The 20,397-nt window shown below is 41.5% G+C and overlaps 1 protein-coding gene across 2 annotated transcripts in view; it reads right to left on the minus strand.

The window, feature by feature from the left end:
- Positions 1 to 20,397, minus strand: part of CPM (carboxypeptidase M) — an 80,104-nt gene that overhangs the window by 40,824 nt on the left and 18,883 nt on the right. The gene's annotated exons all lie outside the window — the stretch shown is intronic.

Consider the following 20,397-nt stretch of genomic DNA (forward strand, 5'->3'; position numbering starts at 1 on the left):
GAAAATAGTGACAATAACAGTACAAAGGTTTACTGTAAAATCTTCGTACATTATCAGTACTCTGATGATGATCAAAGCCAATCCATCAAGAAGAGAGCTCTCTAAAAGCATTCGATACAGTATCACGAGTATGCTAAATGTAAATAATATTTATGTTACTGGTGCTTGTCCTCTCATAAAAAAGTTGCAAATAAATAGAACTATATATAATATAATATACATACATATATATATATATGGTCCTTTGTCGAGTTCATTTGCATATGCCCACCCACAGAAGCGTAACTAGAAACCAAGGGCCTCGGTGGAAAAATTGCCCTGGGGCCCCCCCATATGTCTATCCCCCCACCCCATATGTCCCCGCCCCCCCACACATGCAGCCAAACATACACACGCAGACAGAGACACATACACGGACACACATACATGTAGACACACACATACTCAGACACACATACAAACACATACATACAGACACACATACACACAAACACATACATACAAACACACACACATACATACAGAAACCCATACATACAGACACACACAGAGAGACACGTACATTGACACACATACATACACACACATATATATATATATATATACATACAGACACACACATACATACACACACACAAAGACACACATTCATACAGACACACACATACACACAGAGACACATACATACAGACACACACACACAGACATACAGACAGACACATACACACACACACTGATATACTGATACAGACATTCTCTATCACACACACACAGAAACACAAACTGTTAAAATAATTTAGTGACTTACCTGGGATCCAGTGGCTGCTTCATGCTGATGGGAGTCAGAGCTCCCACTCTGATTCCCTCCCCTCCTCCTGCGCGGCGCTCTGTTGGCTGGGAGGAAGTGACGGCTTCTTCCCAGCTCTGATATCATCACTGGGGCCCGGTTGCGCTCTTAAAGCACTGCAGTGCTGACCGGGCCCCAGGAAATCCATTGCCATCGGGTGGCTTCAAGAGCATGGGCCATCCAATGGGCTCCTTCAATGCGGCCCCGGCAGTTTTTCTGCGTGGTCGGGACGCACCAAAATGCTGGCAGGCACCCTGGTCGCAGGGGTCGACCGGGCTCCGTGAAATAAAGGGCCCAGTCGCAGCTACGACCCCTGCGACTGTGGTAGTTCCCGCAGTGCCCACCCAGAATCCTTTGCAGTAGTAGCAGCACAGTAAATGTGAGGTTTCTGTGGGAAAAGCAAGTCTTACGGCCTGTTTGGTGTGGATATCCCTGTTTAATAATGTGATGTAATATATATATATATATCTACACGTGGTACATTATATATGCAAAATGTTTTGATTCCAACTTTGAGATCCACACTTTTTGTACTGGCAGCTTGTATCAGATAGAGACAGAGTTGGGCTTTAAATTTTTGTAGAACAGTTTTTTCCTATAAGGTTAGCGTGGCTCTTATGTAATACTTTTAAAGGTCAAATCCAAAATGATATGTATCCTTGAGTTTTATATATTCTGTTTTTAAATGATCTGATAGATATCCATGCTTTAGATTTGAGGTCTATTCCTCTACCCCCCCTTCTCCTCATTCATTCAGATGGATGCCCAAAATAAGTCCCATTCACATTACCCTACAAAACATAGTTTTATGTTGTATTTTACCATTTGTTTTGAACTGTAACTTTCTTCTTCTTTTTTTTTTCATCTAAAAACAAAAACATAACGCCAATATACTATAAAGATTATCATCAAATAACACTATTGCCGTAATGGATAATTTTGTTTTTCTTTTATATGTATTTGATTATGTAGTATGTATAAAACAATTTATTTATTTTCTTATTCTTTATTTTTGATGTGCAACGTGATAACACGGATATTATACACAATCAAAGCAAGAAGTCACGAAGATAGTTATGCAGCAAATAGTGCAAGGAAACTGCACAACATTTTTTTTTAATTAAAGTAATGACAAGAGTAATTCAATTCATAGAGAGTGCCAAAGAGATAAGAATTAGATCAGGACATGGGCAGGGATGTTTAGACAGGCAATAGTATTTTTGCACAGGCTAGTTAAATGCAGATTAATAGTACAGTGCATCGGAGAGTGAGTCATAGAACTGTCACGGTGGTAGTCCGGTGCCTGGAACCCAGACACAGTGTCCAGGCGGCGGAGCATGGACCGGGACCCAATATGCCTGATGTTAAGTGGGAGTCTTCAGCGTGGAGGTGGATTAGCAAGGTCTGGTGCAGGGTAACCGCACGCCCCCTGCTTTTGAGCACCAGCGTTTGTGCAGCCACATACCAAGACCCTGAATCAGCTTCAGCGGATACCAGGAACTAGGAGCTTGGAAATTAAGAAGACCTCCCAGGAGCTGAATAGGGAGGCTCTGCAGCAAGATTGTATCCAGTACTAGAAACAAGGCAAGACTAGAGATAGACACCAAACATGAAAACAAGACAGAACTATCCAGAGAAGGATAGTAAGCTAAACCCAGAACATATACACAAGACATGAGGAAAACAAACATAACATGGGCATGACTAGACAGGACTGTACATGGACTGGGATACAAACTAAAACAAGACAAGACAACATAGGCAAAACAAGAGGAGAATTAACTAAGTACTACATATGGAAATCATGGGGATTTAGTCACACTATATGATCATACATTGCATAAGCCTGCCAACAACGCCAATGTACGCCATATCTGGCAGGTCCTACACTGCCTAATGTATGCTAAAACATCCTAAGTAGACATATATAGCACTTACCTGCAAGAAAGGGCAGAAGCTTTGAGCAGCTGCCTGCAGGACTCTGAAACAGAAAGGAATGATGGAAAACAAACGGGTGTGGCAACATAAAACAAACATTTAAAGGAAACCTGGAGACTGGGAAATCCAGGGACGAACTATAGGAATGAACCCAAAAATCCCAGCATAAAGAAAACCAGACATAGACTAGAAAACCAAAAAACCAAGGAAAACTAAGCAAGAATAGCAAAAAGAGTACTGGACACCAGAAGCCAAGTCCAGACATCAGAGCAGATCATGACAAGAACCTGAGACAAGCCAACTGAGGAAGCCAAAGAGGCGAAACGCGTTTTGGCCATTATATTTTCCTTATCTTTCTTATATTTTTATATGTATTAATAAATTACATTTCACTTCACATCCTATTGAATCCCTTGCTGTTTGTGGTGAAACAAGAAAGTACCCTTGGACATCCAGAAATACCTTCAGAGGGATTTGGATCACCCCAAAAAAGATCCTGAGGCCTTGATACCAGAGCCAGGTCCAATTGGCTCTAAGTTTGTGAGTGTTTCCATCTATTACCTAGCTACACTTGTATATGCCATCTGCACTATTGTGTGTACCCCTCTGTCTCCACAGACTTCCAAGTTGAGAAGAGAGGACTAATATTGCTCCATCCATTTTTTTCTTGTTCTGCATGACAAGAACCTACTTAAGAGGTCCTAGGAGTATAGCTTCCGGGGTAGGATCCAGCTTAATAGTACTACACCACTGTGATAATGATCAACAAAGTGTTATAAGGAAATTCAATAAAAAATAAAACAAGAACATGTAACAAGGTTCAAGGCATGGTAAGTGAGTGAGATGGTTATTGCCTGCCACTGTCAAACAGGGAGATAGCTGGAGCGGCAGTTCCCTGTTGTAGGTCAGCTGACTCCCATTAGTGGCAACGCAGCTTCACAGCCAGGAAAGGTTGTACAGAGTGCCCCTCCGGCCCTGAGCCTGCGCGAGGGCCAAAATCTGTGGACCGCAGACCAGGGAACTGAAGTCCAGATGGTAGTCTCCGCTTCTCCAGGGTAGTCTTCGCCTGCGTGGGCGATGTGAGACAGGTAAGCCTCGTTTGGCTCTCGGCCGAGGTGGGATAGCAACAGGTTCCTTGGATTGATGTACCCGCCGATTGCCCCCAAGGTGGCCCCTCCGGTTGTACGCGTCTCTGGTCTATTTGTATCTCAGGCAAGTATGTACAATGTGCTTTCTCCTCCAGACTGTGCCGGAACCGATCACATATGACTGTGAAAGCTTCCTCCCAGTGTTGCCGATTCGTCTCCCTAGTGTGCTTTGCCACATGGATGACGGCAGCTATCTTAGGTTGGTCGATGTTGGCAGCACATGCATCTTGCTCTGACACCAGTGTCCAGGGCATCTCAGCTATACTGCGGTGGACCGAGATGACCCCCACCGGTCCGGGGGAACGCCAACTTGAAGCATCAGCAGTATCAACAGCTCCAGGTCGGGTGATCGGCTGCATCTCCCGCCTCCAGGGTCCGCCAGGTTGCAGACAGGCTAGATAGACTGAAGTAAGACTCAGGGTAATTGCGAGAGGTCCTCTCTCCTTGCCAGGTTAGGTAAGTAGTCGCTATAGAGTCAGAGTGGGGCTGCTAACCATAATTTGAACCGTTTTTTGCAGGATTTGGTGAGGAGCACAACTCAAGCACGTCTGCTCAGTTCAGCAGCCATGCCCCGCCCCCTGTATAAAACAAATTTAAATGAAAAAGTATTTATAATGAAATTGCTGTTTTGTAATGAATTCGGTAGCTTTTGCTCTGTAATCCTCTTGAGACCAGTGTTGGAAATGGATTAGCATATTCTTCGTTCTAGAAAGTGAATTGTTAGAATTCCATTTAGAAGACGTGTTAGTCATTTCCCTTGGGTTCAAAATCTGTTCAACTCTGAAAAACCATTTCCATTTCGCAAGAAGCCAACATGAGTTTATAAAGCTTCAATTCACACTTGCCGAAATCAAACTGGGAAGTAGAATCTCAAAGCCTGATTATGCACGGCTTCAGTTCTTGAAATGACAGCAACACATTTGCCCCTAACAATCACACTATTATACAACTCCCATATCACAAGAATGCATTACTCTAATATCCACTGTCCTTAGCCTTCAAACACCCAAGTCCTCTATATTAGAACATAGCCAGCTTCGACCCTAGGAGGCTAAATATTACCACATCTTTAGCTCTAAGTACATGATGTTCGATCATACCATGCCTATATCTGTTACTGTGTCGTCACCTAATTTTTTAACTTCAATTCTTTATAAACATGACTACAATATCAAAATGAAAACTTGGTATTAAATGTTATTTTAAGGTAAATGAAATTATTTATGGTATTATTTCCTCAAGTCTATCAAGTCTAAAAAGTAATCTTCCATCTGGTACGTAATGCCATAATATTAACACAAATTAAAAATGTCGCAAAATATACTTTATCAAGAAGCAATTTGGATCTGATTTAATGAAATGTTTTTACATTATATATATATATATAATGTAATCCTTTGGATGTAGTGTGTATACATACAGTGATCAGCCATAACATTTAAACCACTGACAGGTAAAGTCAATAACACTGATTATATTGTTACAATGGCACCTGGGTGGGATATATTAAGCAGTAAGTGAACAGGCAGTTCTTGAATGCCATGTGTTGGAAGCAGGAAAAATGGGCAAGCAAAAAGATCTACGTAAGTAACTTTGACAGGGGCCAAATAGTGATGGCTAGACGACTGGGTCAGAGCATCTTCTAAATGACAAGTCTTGTGGTGTAGTTCTGCTGTGCAATGCGTGATATTATCTACTACAAGTGGTGCAAGGAAGGTAAATTGGATAATGTATAGGTATATTGAACATATTTTGCTTATTTTGATTAAGACGTGCAATAAACTGCGTATTGTCATAGTACTACAGCAAAAAAGAAGCAGATAAGAATGTGCAGGGCCCTTTCCATCACGATATTGTACGGGTTAATGTGTTTGTTATTGGGCTGATGGCCGCAATTGTAAAGATTATAAAAAGGAGGTTATAAAAGGATGGTTTACTCATAAAAAGAGGCATTTGTTTGGACTTGCCCTCCTTCCCATCCCCAGGCCAAACGTTACCAGCCCTCTCCTGGTTTACAGTAATGTAACAAAGGTAATGCATGTTACAAGAGATCAAATGCGTCAGAGTGAAAAGGTTGAGTCCGATGACTTAAGGCACATCACATACCTCTATTATTCTAACACCTGTATAATTCATTCTATGGCCAGACTGAGTTTCCTGAAACAGCATTCAGATTTACATTTTTGTGATTTTTTTTCTCCCACTGATTTTATGCAATTCAATAGAAAACGTTAATAGAATAACTATAGGCACTGAACTATAATCAGAGCAGGATAGTGATAGCAAGAGGATCTAGGTTTCAGTAATTATATCTTCTATTGCAATCTCAAAGGAAGTTAAAACAAAAAGCTCCCTGGCCTTGTAATGGCCTCATTGAGGCGTCCAGACAAAAAATAATGTCCATACACTGACTCACAGGTGTTGTAAAGTAAATAGCAAAGTGATGCTTTATTTAGGAAATATTACAAAAATCCATGTCGATGTGTCCATCCAGTTGGACTTTTATCAAGACAATACACAAAGTGAACTAGAACCGTTAAATGAGACACTCAGTGACTATCATTGGAGGGTGAAATAATGAGAACGAGACTAGTGATGTCAAGGATGAAGAAATACGTAATTCACCAAACTTAAGTCCTGAGGTGAATACTAAAAACATTCCATAGATGTATGATGCAAAAATAAAACAAGAGATAAGTATATTACCCAGGGTATACATATGAGATACAGAGGTATGTAGGTATCAAGGAAGGAAAGCAAAGATACAGAGAAAAAAATCGCAATAATTTAATAAATAAAATGGTAGCTCCCGTGCTCAGACTCTCACTCCCAAGACAGAGAGGAGAGGCAAAGGACTCCCACACAAAGGGAAAAGAGAAATATAATCACAAATGAGTAAATTGATAAGTTAGATACAAGAACTCTTAAGATATACATCTAAGATATAAATCTATTATGTAGCAATCGGTCTCAACAACATAACATTGCATCATAAGAAGATACAATTTAGCTAATTGGGTAGATAAAGTAATTTCCAATTATAAAATGCTATCAGCCACACGGAAAGGAGAACAGTGCGATAACATACTAGCAATTCGCAGGAGCGCCTTATCTCCTAGGGAGGAAACAATACAGAGGGTTTTTTTTTTTCATCTTGTCCATATGGAGCCAAAGTCCCCAAAGTGTAAATACAGTATTCTTCTCTTTTAAGAAATTGTGAATCCCGGCTTTATTTAGGAAATATTACAAAAATCCATGTCGATGTGTCCGTCCAGTTGGACTTTTATCAAGACAATACACAAAGTGAACTAGAACCGTTAAATGAGACACTCAGTGACTATCATTGGAGGGTGAAATAATGAGAACGAGACTAGTGATGTCAAGGATGAAGAAATACGTAATTCACCAAACTTAAGCCCTGAGGTGAATACTAAAAACATTCCATAGATGTATGATGCAAAAATAAAACAAGAGATAAGTATATTACCCAGGGTATACATATGAGATACAGAGGTATGTAGGTATCAAGGAAGGAAAGCAAAGATACAGAGAAAAAAATCGCAATAATTTAATAAATAAAATGGTAGCTCCCGTGCTCAGACTCTCACTCCCAAGACAGAGAGGAGAGGCAAAGGACTCCCACACAAAGGGAAAAGAGAAATATAATCACAAATGAGTAAATTGATAAGTTAGATACAAGAACTCTTAAGATATACATCTAAGATATAAATCTATTATGTAGCAATCGCTCTCAACATCATAACATTGCATCATAAGAAGATACAATTTAGCTAATTGGGTAGATAAAGTAATTTCCAATTATAAAATGCTATCAGCCACACGGAAAGGAGAACAGTGCGATAACATACTAGCAATTCGCAGGAGCGCCTTATCTCCTAGGGAGGAAACAATACAGAGTTTTTTTTGTTTTTTTTTTCATCTTGTCCATATGGAGCCAAAGTCCCCAAAGTGTAAATACAGTATTCTTCTCTTTTAAGAAATTGTGAATCCCTGTCACCCCGTTCAGGGAAATGGGGACATGATGTATCCCATGAACCACATTAATGGTAATGTATGACCTGCTTCCAGAAAATGCCTGTGACAAGGATCATTGAACACTCCAATAAACTGTTTGTTTGTGTCTTTTCAATTGTGAGAGGGATACAAATAAGAATGAGGGGTTCGGGTGTGGACACCAGGCTAAGGATGGACATGTGTCTCAACAAGACAGGACCACTAGGTGTCCTTTATCTACTTACTCAACTCTGACCTCCTACTTGACGTCAAGAAGCCAACTTTTTTTGTCCAAGGAAGCTGCTCTCGGCAAGCCTGTTGCCAACATATAAAAACTATTCACTAAGCAGCAGAACTAGATGTTACTGTAGTATAGTATGAGAAATCTATTTAAATATGCCCAGGCTGACAAACTGACTGACACCCAGGCTTTGGATGGGTGTACGTAATTATGTCACCATTTTTTGTATTTACTCATTACAGTTATTCCCAGAAGCGTTTCTGAGTCATGTTTCCCGAGGAACTGATATTGTCCTTTGTTTCTAATGCCCATATGAGGACTATTGCCTACTGATAATATAACTTGTGTCATGTTACAGAGTTTAAGGTAAATATGTTATTTTAAGGTAAATGTTAAGACCTTTTCTATGAATGGCAGCCTCAGGTTTTGCCGTTCCATTTTTTGCAGTTGTTGGTTTTAAACGAGTTACTTGTGTCAATATGAACCTGGCATAAAGATGAGTGGGTGGCAATGAATCTTTTCCATATTGACGTGTAATAAAAGGAGCAAACAGCCATAGGCAAACTTTCCTAAACGTTGCACAGTAAGTTCATACTTACACAACATACACAATTTAAGGCTCACTTCAAAGAGTTCTATGAACCAATTCTTTTTGGGGTGTATATTAAAGGGACACTCCAAACACCATGTGTGAAGAATGTGTCCTATTTTTCATATTACAAATCTATAAATTAACCTTGTTACACTCCTCCGAGAAATCAATCAGAGAACAGGTCCTGTTGCTTAGCTCACTGGAGTTAAACTGAAGAGGTAACAATTACCCAGAGCACCTACCTTGCAAAGACTTCTCATTGAGCTGCGTTGGGGAGACTGTGATTGGACAGCCACAGAAAGTTTGGACTGGGGAACAAGGGGACGTCTAACAAAGGCTGCAGAAAAGCGATCTGCAGCTTTTGCAAACTGTGTCAGATACATCCCCAAAGAAAAATGCATGTTTTCACTGAGAGTAGATCTACTACATAATAATAATACATAGTGAAAGGGGTTTTTCACGGAGCTCCAGTGCTATAAACCTCAGTTTGGTTATTTGTTGTTTGTTTTATTTAAAGATGATTTTAAATCAAACACTGAAATAATCTCTGGGGCAAACTGAATTGACAGGAGTATAGGGTTGCCTGGAATTGCTGGCCAATGGTGTAGGTGGGGGGAGGAGGGGCGGGTGTCTGGGTAACTGGACAGACTATAACAGTATCACCTCTTCGGGTGTCCTGGAACGCATCTGCCAAGGTTGCAGTCTTATAGATATGAGCAGTAGCTGGTCACCGTCCCGCACAGCAAGTGAAGAATGGTCAGAAATATTTGAGCAGGATATGCTGGATAGTGTCGGCTAGGGTGGTGGCCTGGCACCCCTGCATCCACCCTTTCACGGCCCACTTCAGCTGATGGGCCCATCCGTATATGTTAGTCCTATCACCTTTCTCAGCCCAGGAATCTTAAGCCAATGTGCTTCTGGGGTGATGGTAAACCAGACCAATATTTTCTCCTTGATCCGTAGTCCAGGCTGTCATCATCTGTTACAATTTCGTATGATTCTTCGACTTGATACCTTCCTGATAGCTTAATGGCAAGTATGGTGACTCAGTCCTGCAGGCTGATTCACTGGTGGGTGCACTGGTGTTCAAAGTCCTGTAGAAACCCAACAATATTGTCTTCTGTTTCATTTAAGGCTGCATAGGGAAGTTTTTTTAAGCCAATGTTGCCCTTTTGGGGTTCACAGCAGCTACCACCCCCATGTTCTATGCAACTCATATGGATTTCACTCCATCTAAATGGTGAATGATGTTGTGATCACCCAGATATTTTTGGATGATGGGTTCAGACTACCCATCGCCAGCCTGTCTCTCACCCTGTGCTGTAATTCTTTTCCGACGGCTCCGGCCTTGGTAGTAATCTGATCCTTGGCAATTAGTTCGGAGATCAACACGCCTTTCGCTTTCGCGCTGGTGGAGCTTCTGCCAGGTCAGACAGACGGTGAACAGTAAAGGGAGATATCTCGGTGGTGGTTTGGAAATGCCCTGTGAAGAGGAAACAGAACCACTGCTGCAAACATATGTAGCTGAGCTCCTGTACTCCAACTGAGTACCTTCCTTGCTGCAACCAGGACACATCTGCCTACACTGCCTCCAACTACTTCCTTTGCTATGTGACTTGTGACTCTCAGGTCTAGCTCTTTCTTAACACATCCCCAGGATCAGCGACCAGTGCAGCCAACCAACAGGTCCGAAAACTCTGTTACTGGAATCCCAATCAAACCAGACTGGGCACACAGTTCCCAATGGAACTAACACTACTGCATTATTTTGGACAATGACTAGCCATTAAACATATGGTGAAATTAATATAAATATAAACAAACACACATAGCTTAAAGAACAAACAACATAATAATGCATCAAATACATAATACCATCACAACTTTCTAACCTATAGAAAAAAAGGGATATACAATATATATACACATGGTTAGTTTTGTGCAAATTCCTAATTTGCATATTGCGATTATACAAATCAATGCTTTTTTTTCCAGTTTCACCAACAGAGGGCGCTGGAGAAACATCACATTCACTAAAACGTGAGCTGTTGAAAATTCAAAATAAGGTTCACATTTCAAGCCACAATAGCCAAGTTCACTTGCTGAATTCTTTTAAGTTAGCTATAATGGACTAATATTTGAGAATGAGGTTTCTTTTTCTTTATTTTGACATGCAATCTAACCACTTTTTTCTATTTACCAATAGGAGTTTCATGCCTCCACCGCTGATGGATTATAAGTGCTATTATAATCCTGTCATGTGTTCATTTGTTAGTTCTACACATTCCTTCTGCCTTCTAGAAAATATATTTTTAATGTCTCCGGGAATTCCTTGGCTCGTTCATCTTTCATGAAGTCAATTATTCTTAACAGTTTCTCTCTCTCTCATCATCTTAAAAACTACTAAGTACGGAACAAATTTCAAACAAGATTAGAAGTGTTGTGAATAGAATGTTTGAAATTTAATAGTAATGAATGTGAGCAGTGAACACTCTCAGGGTTGTAAAACAAACCAAAACCAAAGGTCTGGGAACCATGGGAGGCCTTTAACGAGAACTAATAGGGCAAAGGCCTGAGATGAACGAATAATGGGCCCCATTACCAGTGTCCTCCCCAGAAACCGACCGGAGTATACTTCCCCCTATCCCCACCCTACTCTTTTCTTTACTCTTCTTTTCCTACTATCCTGTCTCTATCCTTCCCTCTTCCTTAATCTCTCCCCGCTTTGTTGTTTAGATGGAGACCTCGATTAACTTGTTAAAAAAAACCTTGGTGAGTGGGTCGATTCACAGTTGTTTGTCACACATACATGACAATGGTTTCAACAACAAATGTGCCCCGACATTCTAAAGGTGCACACCGATTATCTATACATAGCATATTCAAACAACCCATAGGTTACCGGACCGGAATAGAATATTAGAATACCATTGCACTGGACAGAGCTAGGTTTATTTTTCTTGTTTTGTCATACCAATTCATAAATGCAATAGCATTGTGATAGGCTGAATGTGGTCAGCTGACACTCTCGCCCAATCACTGCTGCTCACTGGTGCACACAGTGGAGATGGGCTGCCGGGGATTCTTGTTTAGAATTAGAACATTAAAAAAGGTTTAATGCCGAATGGAAGGGGAGATGAAGGTTATGGTGCCAACAGTGTCCCTTTAAAATTTGAGGACCACACAGATTCAATGAAAACATTTTTTCAAACCAGCTATGCTTTCAAGTCGGCCACTAATTATGATGAGATTTTGAGAGATTACTTTAATACTTAAAATTAAGTCTTTTTCCATTACGACAATTATACATATAGACAGACAGAACAAGCATTATATTACTTATTATCAGATAGACAAAAAGATATAGCCTCACATTACTTATCAATAAATAGTAATTAGGGGGGCGGGGCCGGACCGCCGAGCTGAGCGGTCGCAAGAGAGAACAGCTCCTGCACACCACAAACCTTTAAGCTTGAAAAATATGAAAATTAAACTAAATACGGACCGACAACATTGGACCTTAGTGCTAAGGGGTCACTGGATCCAGGGCGAGGCTGGCTCCCCGAGCTTCAGTCCCCTGGAGGGGAGACCTACGACGACCCAGTTGAGGCCTACTCCGGCGGTGAGGGGGGTGGACGGCCGCTGCCCCTCTATCCTGCCTCACGGTGCCCAGCCTGAGACCCAGACCTGGGGGGACCCGGCCCCGTTCCCCCCCCTTTGGACCGGTGGGGGTGATCCCGGTCCTCACCCTGAGGCTATGAGTCCAAGACCCAACAACACCACCACCCCGCTCGAGGGCCCGGACGCAGCACATAAGATGGCGGACGCCATGTGCTCCAAAGTCAGCGGAAAGAACTGCTCTTCCACCGAGCTCTCAACTAACAGCGAGATGCCCAGGAGGACTGATGACTCCATGGCTTTCCCACCCCGCACCGCAGCCCTACAGTTGATCCCTTACCTGTCCACTACACAAGCCAAAACCACGGCGAGCAGCGGCAGCAACCAAGCCGGACCGATAGTGGCTGCGGGGCTAGAGGAATGGGTCACCACACGGCGATTGTCCCCGCCGGCGACTACCAAACCTGCCGCCAAGCGAGGTACCCCTACAGCAGGGCTTACCACACATGCACCCTACGTACATCCTGCAGAGCGGAGGCCCCAAAGAGGGAGTAAAAGTGGCACCCAGCAACAAGCGAGTTCACTGCATTATGCGAAGACTCGGCTCCTGGAGCCTGCGCCTGCTCACGGACTATAGACCAGCCAGGGTGAACAAGCTACATGATGCTTACGGTTTAGACCCAGCATGTTTCCATATTGAGCACATTGATATAGAATATAGTCCAAACCTTGTACTACACACACTAGGCATGCACTAAGCCCAACACTTAGATAGCAATGTTCTATCTTGTATAAATCGACTACTCAGCGACATTTGTTTTTCTCTGCATGTATAATCTTCTGTATACACCATATAGCTTATCGTTAAAACCCTGTACTACATAATTGTCTAAGCTAGTTAAAATTATAAGAAATGTACACATTCCCACTTTCTTACTGAATAGGCAAGCAAGCGAGATTTAACACTCATAAATCGATTGTTAGAATGCTCTTGTATCTACGTTCTCTGCACGAGCCATGTTTTTTCCTCCTTTGTCCCTCCTCTACCTATTTCTACATGGCATGTGCATTATGTTAACATATTGAAAACTAAGCGTCACCCTAAACTATTGTTCTACTATAAAAACTATAAAAATGTGCCTGTATAAATAGTAATTAGTTCCTATCTCTTTTTTTTATTGTCAATCTTTGTTTTTATTGAGGCGTAGATTAAGACAATACAGAATGCAAAACAGGAGGTTAGAGCGCATCAATGCATGGTATACAGGTCATATTCAGTGCCCTAACACCCACATGGGTCAGCCTCTTTTTATATGATTAGATAGCGATGCAGGTTTCACTACAGAATGCAAAGCAGGGGGTTAGAGCATACCAACGCATGGTACACAAGTCATATTACATAGTGAGGTTACTTGCTAAGCTGTGGTTTCAGGACTTTAAGCTGGTATTGAGGTAAGGGTTAATTATAAGTCGAGTTATTTGGCCACACAAGTGAGGAACAAGCAAAGCTCGCACGTCTAATGCTTGTGTACAGGAGTTAAAGTAAAGCAGAGTTACCAGACGTGGTGTGTAGTAGAGAGTTAGATGATTATAATTTGCTTGTATATTATGTTAGGTTGCTAAGCGTGGTGCCCTGTGTATCACATGTTAAATATAGATATAACTCAACTGTGCATCTGCGAGTCCCACCAGGTATACATATTAAGGTAAGTGTGCTGTTCACCATATGGTGATAGCTGGATTGGTGTAGCTAATATGGGGAGGCACGCCGTGCCCAAGCGAGTGCTGGTCATGCCCGCCGAACCAGGGAGTTTTCATGGCTAGCCTGTGAGATGGTCTAAGCAAATAGGAGTAAGACTACATAAGAGTAGACTGCAGGGGGGGTCGATAGTGTTGTGAAGCAATTAACCCCCTAGGATGAACGGTCTAGTGCATACGGATAGGTTAGGTAAGTTTAGTCAGCCCCCCCCTGCCTCTCCCCCATTGTACAACTGGCGTCTTTTAAGATTTTTGGCCCAAGTATGTGTCATTATGTTCGATATGCAATAGCCTGTATGTCCATCAATGTCCATGAAAGTACTCAGCCCACTCCGCAGGGTATGCTGTTGTGCCTTGGGATGGATGCCGCTTGTGTCACTGCCGGATTGGAGATCTGCTCCAGTTCACCGAGGTGCTGTTTCTTCCTGGGGTCATGGCGGCACTGCGTCCTGGGACCGCCTGTCTTCGGCCTGAGGCCTTAGTAGGTGCTCGTGCCCGTTCGCCATTGATCCCATCAGCAGGATCGTGGGCCAGCAGGATCGTGAACTTCTCCCTGGGGGTATGGCGGAGTTCCTATTTCTTTACATGCTCTATGTATCAAAACTACAAACCAATTCCCACACCACATGTCGGCAGTTTTTAATAAAGATTTGAAGCTTAGTAAAAATAAATAATTCAAGAGAAATTTTACCAAGTGTGCCTGTAAGACGGAAATTTTTACATTTACTTTTTTTTCTCTACTCTTTTTTTTTTTTACATAATCTTTCCAGGGCTCAATATAAATATTGTGTCTCTTCCATGTTCATTCTGTTCTGTCATGGCAGATGTGTAGGTTCCGGGATTTATTATTTTTCTTCTTTCACACTTGAGTTAATGTCCGCTCTCCTCTTCTCTCCCTGTCCTAGCTAGATCTGTTTATTTCTTCTTTTCCAGCAGTTTACATCTTATGTTATAGAACGGGGCTCAACATTTCAGCTCTGTTAGTAATTTCTTATCTTGGAGAGATGTTCTTATAAGCGTGTTATAATCTAGAATGTGCTGAGATTTTTTGCAGTCACTTTTCCTTCTTTAGTAACGTGAGTTAAGTCGGACATGTAGCCACATGCAAAGTATAGCCAAAAATATTTGCAGTTTTATTGAAAACCACATAATAACAGGGTCAGCGAAAGAAAGATCTATTCAGACGTTCAGCCCTCAATTCACTCTCCACTGCTGACCAAAGCTACCAGGACCTGTGTAGCTTCCTACCAGAGATCTAACTGCTCATCGTATGAGTGATGTCATTTTAAAATGTTTGCTTTTCAATCACCAATTGTCATTTTTTTGCAGTTCATTTTTCTTTAGTTTTTTTTTTTCTTAATTGTGGTACTTTGAAGTCTTCTTGTAAAACAGATTAACTAGGATTAGCTCATTTAGGAACTACTATTTGAATAGCTGCGCTGCACTTTTTGGACACTATTACATTGTGCCTTAAAACTACCCGGGGTACTAATGGAGTAATGGAAAGCGTACTGCTTCATCGACGTGTATTTATTTATTCATTCGCATTTATTCTCTTAATAGCCATATCTTTTATGCTGTTAGAAAGCCCCTACTCTAAATTATAGGCTTTACTATTGGTTCAAGTGATATTTGTATTTCTATATTCTCTATGGCTTAGGAGAGCTGGTTGAACCAATTATGTGGTTTTATATTTTACTTGAAATACACTAAGTCTTTTTCTTTTTTTCTTTTGCGCTTTGCTGTGTCGTGTAGGGTAGGGTTGTGCACCACTCCTTTTATTATTTTATGTTTTTAAATAAAAAAAAAAAAAAAAAAATTGTTACCTATATTGTGCATGTGCCTACGTTTTATGACTAAGTGTGAGCAGATTTTTTTTGATTTTTTTTACATTTTGTCTGGGAGAGACATTTTCAGAATTTCATCCCAGCCTCTCAAGGTGTGGTAAATGCTACAGTCAAAAAACATTGTTTGTTCAGCAAGAGATTCTGGATTAACTTGTATGACTTTTCCGATAACCCCCGATACAATTTATGTTAGCCTGTTCAAATAGAATCCTGTTGCTTTAAATATTTGCTACTTTTCTGTGCAGTAACAAGTTTGAAGTATTGTGTTCCTGTGACCTCCTTTAGAGCAATCTGGCTTTTAAAGGTCATTGTGCATCTTATCCATTCTGATCATATTTGAACACGCTGGGTCTACTGGGAATCTGAACTAGCATTGTAGAAAGTATGTCAGGTTCTGCGCTTCCACTATCTCATCAACTCTTTTTGTTCTGCCATTACGTCTTGTATTTGCTGTTATCCATCTCTGTTACGCGATCCTTTTAGGTGTGTCCCCTGTTCCTGTAACTCAAGTTATATTCAGTCAGTTGATTTCTTTCTTAATTATGCATGCCTTGTTCTTATTTCACTTTTGTAGCATGTGAGCCATTGTATTATATTTTGTATTATATGTTTGGGTGGGTACAGGTTTTTTGTTGTTTTTTGTAAGTTCATGGAAATGTACTTTCCTAGTTGTTGTGGATAATTCATCTCTATGGGGTTTTTCGTCACGCTTTCCCAACACTGACACGGGAGTTACCATTTTCTTTACAAAGGCCTTTGGCCACCGTGACTTCAGCCGTAGGTGCTTGTTTCAATAGGTAAGGATCAGAAACCTTTATTTTTTATTTTTTATATTCTTTATTTTGTTGTGCACAAGATAACAGGCATGCTTGTTATGTATAACAAGAGCAAGGATGATACAGAGTGTGTGACAGAGAACAGAAATAGCAGGTTACTAAATATTATCATAGAATTATGACCTCTCTGAGATAGCTATATGATTGGGAAGCACACACTGCAGAAAATACATATTAATAATAAAGCATTATAAGCTTCCTGTATGTGAAAATAAAGATAAAAGACAACCGGTCAAAATTAAACAAAACTATAGATCATGGTGATGGTCACTACGATTATGCAGCTAGTGAGTCTACAGCAAAAGGCCTATATGCAGTCAGTGTCCCCAGTCACCCAATTCCAGAAGTCGGCAGGCCAGTGGAATAAGCTTGAGGATAACGGAAGGCAGCTGCTGAACTAGAGCAAAGTAAGGCTTCCATTCTGCCCCAGGCTGGAGTGTAAGCCGGCATCTCACTGACACGGACTCGAATTCTTGCATAGTCCAAGTCCCTCTCGCACAAGGGAGAGCTCAAGGTCCTGGTCTTCACTCACCCCCTTGTGCAGGTGTACCTCAGCTGGTGTGGGTGATGCTTTGGGGCAGAGCCCCTAGAGGCCTTTAACCTGGGTGGGCGAACGTTGGGCCTGCCAAACATGTGCACAGATGCTGCACACGAATGGGGTCCACCTGCTCCACGTCGATCACTCCTCCGATCGCCTGTTGATGATGCGGGTGATGCTGCTGAGCGCTCCTTCAAGGCTGCCCAGAACCACTTGAAAATAGCTTGCAACTTTATGAGGGATTGCTCTATGGAGCCTGGGAGAGTCGCCTGTGTCATAGTTGGGCCTTTCCCACAGGTAGTGTGAGCGACCGCCATCTTGTGCATGCAGTGATCTGCTATTGGTGGGAGTTACACTTAACGGTGGGGGACCGTACATAGAACAGTCCAGAGGGGGCCGGGATAAGAGGAATTCCTTAGGGGTTGATGCTGCATAGACTAAGGAGAGCGGCCGCCTCTCCCGTCCGGCGATTCACCAGGTCTTTCAGGTATACCTGAGAGATCCGGCAGCAGGAACTGTTAGGTACTGATCCAAGGCACCTCGTCCGGTACAGACACTGGGCAGGGATGCCTTAGTGCCGATTTGAGATTGATAGGAGCTAGAAAACTTGTAGATTATTAATTTAAGAGTAGAAGCTCCAACAAGATGCATCCTGCAGCCATGAAGCACAGGCCACGCCCCACCAGAAACTTTTTGTTCTCTTTGTCATTTATTATTTTATCCATTGTTTGTTTTCTAGGGCACATAGAGCTCCTTTGTATTTCTTGCTTTGATTGTTTTAACATGAGCTTGTTATCCTGCATTGCATCTTTCTAGTCTTTGATCCTTCTAGTGCTCACTGTTCTTTAAAGACCAACAGATTTCTATAGTGGGACAGAACTAGGTTTATCTAATCTATTTTACACTTTATTCATGTTTATTAATATTCCTGACATACTCTGTCCTCATATTAGAGGATTGATACTATGGATCAGTATGAAGCACTAACCTGGAGATAACCACAGTAGGGCACTGAGCTATTCTTATCAACTAGTTGGGTGATACATGAGGCCCAGAGAATCCTTGGATTTACACAGCCCCGTTAGTCCAGCAATAGTCCTATGGCCAGGACCCTTGATCAGTGCTTCCTCCAATTCAGGAAAAAGAAATGGAGGAACACATAAAATGGACACATGGGCATTATAGATCACACAAAAAAACACAAAAAAACACACAGACAAAAACAGCACCTGGGACAAAGATCTATGGATTACCCTAAATACTCGACTATATGGATATAGGACAAGGAGGAGGCTGGACTGGAGGAGGCAACTGAGAATGTTGATGGTGACATTGTGGTCGGGTCATGCTCAGAAGGGGAGTGCAGCAGCTGGCATATATGGACATTTAGATCCACCATGGTCAGTGACGATGCACAGGCTCCTGCACTGCCAGTCTGCTATGTCAAGTCTAGTCTGCTTGAATGCCTTGTTTTATATAACCCCACAATGTACCCAAAAATGGCTAATCATGCAAATTACTTTAATCCCTTCAGTGCCACACATGTGCAAATGATTACACAGTTACATAGTTACATAGGCTGAAAAAGAGACGTGTCCACCCATATTATTAAAATAATGCCCCAGCACTTAAAAGGACACTGAAGTCACCCACACCATCTCAATGAAGTTGTCCGTGTGCAGTGGTCCTGTATATTTAACCCTTTACTTTGTAGGGTTAAATATGCCTCAAGTAGCTGTCAGCTACTAGAGGTGGTTCTATTGCACTGACAGAGTAATCACGTGATGCAGAGCTCATAGAAATGTATAGAATTCAAAAGTTCTTATTGGAAAGCCTGGATGAGTGCGTGGCGCTTGCCACACATGCGCATCATGTTCCCAACTCTCCTCTATGAGAAGAATTGGATTGGACCATCATTAAAGGATGCCATGAATCCTCAATGCTGTTGTGGGAAGTGGAGATTTGAGCAGCGCCAAGAGAGTCTTAGAGCTGCAAAACATAAATATATTTTTTTTAATTTCATCTTATGGCACAGGGGAAGGGGAGACTACCTTAAACTGCAACAGGGACCCTATAGCAATAGGAATACAGGTTCATATTTCTAACACCCTAGTGCTGCTTTCAAGGTCTGCATGGCATTGTTTAGCATATGCCCAAACTTTGTTTCATAAACAACAATTGGTTCTGATAATGGTCTACATTTAATGTGACAGAGGTGAATGGTTCTTATTGCTGAGCCTTATTCAAAGTTATTCACTAAAGAATGAATTGTCAGGAATTGAACTTGAATTTCACATTTTAAGCAAAATAGCTGAAATGAAAACATAGCAGACTAAAGAGAATTTGGTTACTTTCGGCACACATTTAAAGGTCACTTTAAACTCCCAACAATTCACAGTTAGAGAACAACCCTGATTGCGTTTACCCCTATATCAAGTAATATAAAGACAATAAGTCATGAAACTATATTACTGAATGCATGTCTCTCATCTAAATGGCTTACTTCAATCCATAACTGCTAGCAATCCGTGCTAACCACAGAATCCCATGACTTTCAATGACGAGCCTCCAGATTCATGTTTTGTTTACAGAGTCTCAGCGGCATAAAACATTATAAGTCATCTCTTTAGATGAAGATTAATGGTGTTCCCCCTTTCTATTACTTTCCAGGCAACGCTCATCATATTCATGTCTTTAAAAGCTCCCTAATGTTCTCCATTAATAACGAGATTTGGGCACAAATCCTTCTCACCTGCGAGCAATAAATTACATTTGTGTTAACATACGCCAGAACTAATCAATCCTTCCGGGATTTACACAGTGGTTCGATTTGTTCTGGCGTAGATTAACAAGAATTTGATTTGTGCGTCGCAAGGGAAAAGGATTTGCGTACAAGTATATTAGCAACACCTGTACTTTAATTTAACATACAACAATCCAAACACTTTCCTACATATGTAGAGTGCAGAGGAGAGGTTCCTATAATTTTTCTCTCTGGACTGGCCTGCGTCGTGTACCTG

Source organism: Pelobates fuscus, chromosome 3 (genome assembly GCF_036172605.1).
Source record: "Pelobates fuscus isolate aPelFus1 chromosome 3, aPelFus1.pri, whole genome shotgun sequence".
Taxonomy (NCBI): domain Eukaryota; kingdom Metazoa; phylum Chordata; class Amphibia; order Anura; family Pelobatidae; genus Pelobates; species Pelobates fuscus.